Genomic DNA, 5589 nt, shown 5'->3' with positions numbered 1-5589 from the left:
AAAAAAAAAAAAAAAAAAAAAAAAAAAAACTGTAGTATGAGTTTTTATAACTGTTTATTGTTGTTGCTGTTGTCCATTGTTGTCATCTTTCTTTGTTGAAATCAGGTCTCTCTTGTAAATGAGTCCTCGAGGCTCAATGGGATTTACCTGTATAAATAAAGGTTGATTGATTGGTTCTGGTTGTCAGCAGCAAACTGGTTGATCCACTCTGAGAAGGTGCTATTTAAGAGACTGAGCTGAATACAGCACCTCAGACTGAGGAAGTCTCTTGGATGAGAGACGAAACGTTTCTAGATTTTTTTGCTTTGTTTTGTTTTTGTTTTTTTGAATGTCCAGAGGACCAGATTGAACTTTTTTGGATTTTTCTACCTGGATTATTGAGCAGCATCAGGGTAAATTAAATTAAATTCAGTTTATTTATATAGCGCCAAATCACAACAAAGTAGTCTCAGGGCACTTTACAGGAACATTTACATACATAAAAGCCAAGTTTAAGAGTTTAGAACATTGCACAAGTGCGGGAAGAGTTTCTAAAGCCTTAATATAAACTTTACTGTACTTGAGTATGAACTTGGACTTGGACTACTGTATCCCTACATTTTGGTTTTTCACTTATCGCGGGGCTTTGGGGTACAGGTCCACCGTGATAAATGAGAGACTACTGGTTTGAAGACAGTGACATAGACAAAAAGACAGAAGACAACAAAAACAGGCTACCTTGACTCTCTGGCTAACCACATTGTGTATTTCAGGGAAGTTATGGGTCAAAGCATGCATTGATATATCCATCCATCCATTATCTTTACCCGTTTATTCCATTTTGGGTCTCGGGGGTCGCTGGTGCCCATGTCCAGCAATCACTGTGCGAGGGGCGGGGGACACCCTGGACAGGTCTCCAGTCCATCACAGGGCCACATAGAGACAAACGAGACAAACAATCATTCACTCTCTCACTCACACCTAGGGACAATTCAGAGTTACCAATCAGCCTAACATGCATGTTTTTGGTCTGTGGGAGGAAACCGGAGTACCTGGAGAAAACCCACGCATGCACGGAGAGAACATGCAAACTCCACCCAGAAAGGCCCCTGGACCGGGGTTTGAACCAGGGACCTGCTCGCTGAGAGGCAGCAGCTCTACCAGTTGCACCACCGTGCTGCCCGCATTGATATATTTTCAATATAATATTTTTTTTTAAATAAAAAAATAAGTAATATTACTTGTAAACTGTTGGAACTTTTTTATGGTGCACAAAAATGGGGACAGCTTTAGCTGAGTGGTTAGAGCAGTTGTCCACCAATGGGAGAGTTGGAGGTTCAATTCCACCAGCAGTCACATGCTGAAGTGTCCCTGGGCAAGACACTGAACCCCTCATTGTCTCTGATGTGTGTCCCATCAGTGTTTGAATGTGATAAATATTTGATTGGTCTCTGTAACTATGTAGTAGAGAACTGTATGAACGGGTAAATGAGGACACAGATTGTTGTAAAGAGCTTTGAGTATCTTGATAAGACAGAAAGGAGCTGTATCAGCACAGTGCAGCCCATTAGGGGAGTGGTGGCACAGAGGACACAGAAGGTGGGCCTGAGATCGGAAGGTCAAGTTCAAGGTACATTTATTGTCATGTGCAAGGTTAACAGTACAATGAAATGTTCTGAGAAGAACCAAATTGACTCGCTATAAAACAAAGAACAAACAAACAAGACATACTAAAGCATGCAATAAGAGTACAAAATAAAGAACCAAAAGGTGAAAAAGTAATTATAATATTTACAAGGTCCTAAAGCGAGAAAGTAAACAACAACAACATGGTAGACTATAACGGTGCAAGTAGAATAAATTTGTATGGATAAGGATTTCAAGGTAGTATTAAAAGCTAAAATGCACATGATATATATTGCACGTAACAAATACTACACCGGTTCGACTCCCCCTTACTGACAACACACAAAATGTGGGTGGGAAAGGTGAAGCACCCACACCTGCCTCCACCCTCATTTGCCCGACTTTGGACCCTTGAGCAAGGCCCTTAACTCCCACCATCTACTCCCCCGGGCGCCTAGATAGCAGCTCTGAGCTCCACACAGAGGCTGTGGGAGCTCAGTGGTCTGTGGTTGTGTCAGGAAGGACATGGGTGTAAAACCAAACACCAAGTCTTCATGTGAGTTGGTTCACCGTGGAGACCCTGAAGAAGCAGCAGCAGCAAAAATAAAACATAAAACTGTATAAACAATAAAGACAACAGTCCAGATTTCTTGGATATAATTGGACTATTTTCATGTTTGTCTTTTTTTTTATGCAAAGCTTATATTTTATATACATTTAGTGTGCAAAGTTGCTACCCCCATGCCCTGACCCTGGCTAAGTGGAAGAAAATGGATGGATGGATACACTTTGTAAAAGGACAGTCGGGGACACGTACATCTCTGCATCACTACTGTGATCCAGTTTTCTTCCGTGCGTTTGTCAGCACAATTCTCGTCTCGCATTCTTCAAACTGTTTCAACAAATTATAAATCAAAATGTTCAGCTCGTTCAGGACAATCCTGCACTTCTGTGCTTCTTCTCATAATTTCAGATTTTTATGCTTCTTTCAGATTATTTCTGCATGTTTAAGCTATTTCTGCTACTATTTAGCTGTTTTTATGCAAATGTTGTCTTTTTCAACTAATTTCACATTCTTTACACTCATTTCAACTTTTTTCAACCTAATTCTGCAAAACTGTGCTCTCTCCATTTTGTTATAGTAATTTTTCTTTCTGCCTTTTTAGCTACTTTTCAACTATTCTTTGCTAATTTCTTTATTTTTTTCCAGATAATTTCCATTTTTTTGTGCTAATTTGTGCTTCCTTTCTGCTGTCTTTTGCTAATTTAGGCTTGTTCTTCCATTTCAGCTACATTTCAGTTTGTTTGTTTTGGCTCATTTTAGCTGTTTTTCCACAAGTTCTTCAGCAACAAGTATTCCCACTTCATCTTCACAGGAAATACAATTGATCTAGTTTTTCTTTGATGTAAGACAGTTTTTATCAAACTACACATTTTGATTTCTTGACAGCAGTTTCTTCCACTGAAGCCCACATTTAACGATCCTTTGTGAAAGCTCGATCACACGAGAGTGCATGTAATACAATGAGAAACATTCGTCTTGTTATCTGGTGTGTTTTGTGCCATGTGGACGTGTCCAGAGGGGCGAGCAGCAGCGGCTGAGCAGACAGTCACCCAGAGGAAGCTCTCGGAGGGGCCTACAGGTGTGCTTCATTGTCTTTCCTGTCTGACAGCTCTAACAGGAGAACACGCTGCTCACTGCGGCGAGCCTGATTGTAGTGGCGTTATCGACCAGCTCCCTGGTGTAATCCACAGATACAGAGGCAGGTAAAAAAAAAAACAGAATCTTTTATCTGTACCTGGCAGCCGACAGCAAGGTGCAAGTTCTTTCCCTCAAGCCAAAACGTTGAACACTGGGAGGGATGCCGTTACGGCACACTTTATTATACTGGTCGAAATATGTATTTAACTTGGTTTAGTGTTTGGAGATCACACGGCTGGAAATTAGACCATAAAGCAAAAGTATCAAATGAGTTTCAGAGGAGATCCAGGATCACGAGAAACGTCCCAATTCCCACCACACGGAAACAGCAGACTGAAGAGTTTATGGTCTGCAGAAGGTTTCCATCACTTCAGATCAGTTTAACCTTTTTTTACTTATTATAATAGAGAAAAAAAGAGTTAGGATAAACCAGACTAGTCTTAGACTAGTTGTTGATCCACTACTAAAGGCAGAATGAATAAATCAAAATGTTTCCATTTCTACTGATGAACCATGGATCAGATCATGTGAACTGACATGAATCCAAAAGGAGCAGCCAGGTGGAGCCACAGGGGTGGAGCATGAACATCAGTGTTTGCTCAAGAGGATGGATAATAGTTTCTGGTCCCAGAAATCACTCACAAAGAAATTCACAAAAACAACCACGGCCTTTCTCTTCCCTCCCTAACTTTCCTAACTTTGTTTTATCCGGCGATCACAGGACGAACATTTGTTCCAGTCTCACACGAGGAGGCTTCTTTTCTCCTCAGACGACAGGCGCTGCGTCACCTCCTGCCCCGCACAGACTCCTAATCTGGTCTCCATGGAAACGAGGAGGTGAGAGTCCAAAACAATATGGCTTACCTGACAAGTGACGTTTCTGAGTGTGTCTTCCAGAGAAACTGAGTAATCAACTCATAAACAGCTAAATAATTACGTTTAGTTTATTTTAGTGTTTTGCACATTATTTCATCCCCAGCTGATTGAAATAAGTGCGTTTGTTTTAATCAGTAACGTTCAACTCAACCACAGCTGGTCCGTCTCAGAAAACAGTGAAACTTTCTTACACTAAAACTAAAAGGTAATATTATTTCTTAATGTGGAAAAAACTAAAACACTAATTAAGCAGCATTGCTAAATTAATAATTAGTTACTAAATTAAATGATTACAGTACCTTCAGCTGTGCACAGTTTGCTGATAAATAAAAATCATTGAACTCCAGCATCTCTGCAGGGGGAGTGGTGGCGCAGAGGTTAGAGAAGGTGGGCCTGTGATCGGAAGGTCGCCAGTTTGACTCCCCAGTCACACCACATGAAGATGTGGGTGGGAAGGGTGAAGCACCCACACTGGTCTCCACCCTCATTTCCCACCCTGGGCCGTTGAGCAAGGCCCTTAGCACCCTCCGTCTGCTCCCCCGGGCGTCCTAGATGCAGCTCTGCCTCTGCTCTGGTGTCAGGAAGAACATCTGGTGTAAAATCAATCGTCAAGTCTTCATGTGAGTTAATTCTCTGTGGAGACCCTGAAGAAGGAGCAGCTGAAAGAAGAAAACAATAGCAGCATTGCAAAACCTATGAAATAGTTCTACTATTAATAAATATAATACTTTGATAAGTTCACCCCTCCTCCTCTCCTTCTTAGACTGGACCTGCTCCCTCCGTGCTCCCGTGATCACGAGAATGCACGTCTAAACAACCAAAGCTCTCAGGTGCACGGGAAAGGAGGGGATGATGAGTGGAGGGAAAACAAGACAAACACAAGGTAAAGTTAAAAAAAGATAATTGTCAATATTTCCTTGTTGCAGAACGACAATACCTTCAGCTGTTCCCTGATAAATAAAACTGGTTTGAACATTTTAACATCAGACCATGTTCTGTCACCCGAGCACTGGTGAAAACGGGTCATGAAGGAAACTCCCACCTTAGAGAGTTCCTCAGAGAAGTTGAAGACTGAATCTTTTCAGCAGGTGTTACACATTTGATTACATTTTTTACTAGTTTAATTACCTGCTTTTAGTTCATGTTTCATCCATTGTCATAATGCCAATAGAATGATGGATGGATGGATGGATGGATGGATGGATGGATGGATGGATGGATGGATGGATGGATGGATGGATTGATGGATGGATGGATGGATGAAAGAATGATGGATGGATAGATGGATGGATGGATGGGTGGATGATGGATGAAAGAATGATGGATGGATGGATGGATGGATGGATGGATGGATTGATGGATGGATGGATGAAAGAATGATGGATGGATGGATGGATGGATGGATG

The sequence above is a fragment of the Nematolebias whitei genome, chromosome 6 (genome assembly GCF_014905685.2).
Source record: "Nematolebias whitei isolate Nwh7 chromosome 6, NemWhi1, whole genome shotgun sequence".
NCBI classification, from domain to species: Eukaryota; Metazoa; Chordata; class Actinopteri; order Cyprinodontiformes; family Rivulidae; genus Nematolebias; species Nematolebias whitei.
This window is presented reverse-complemented; position numbering follows the sequence as displayed.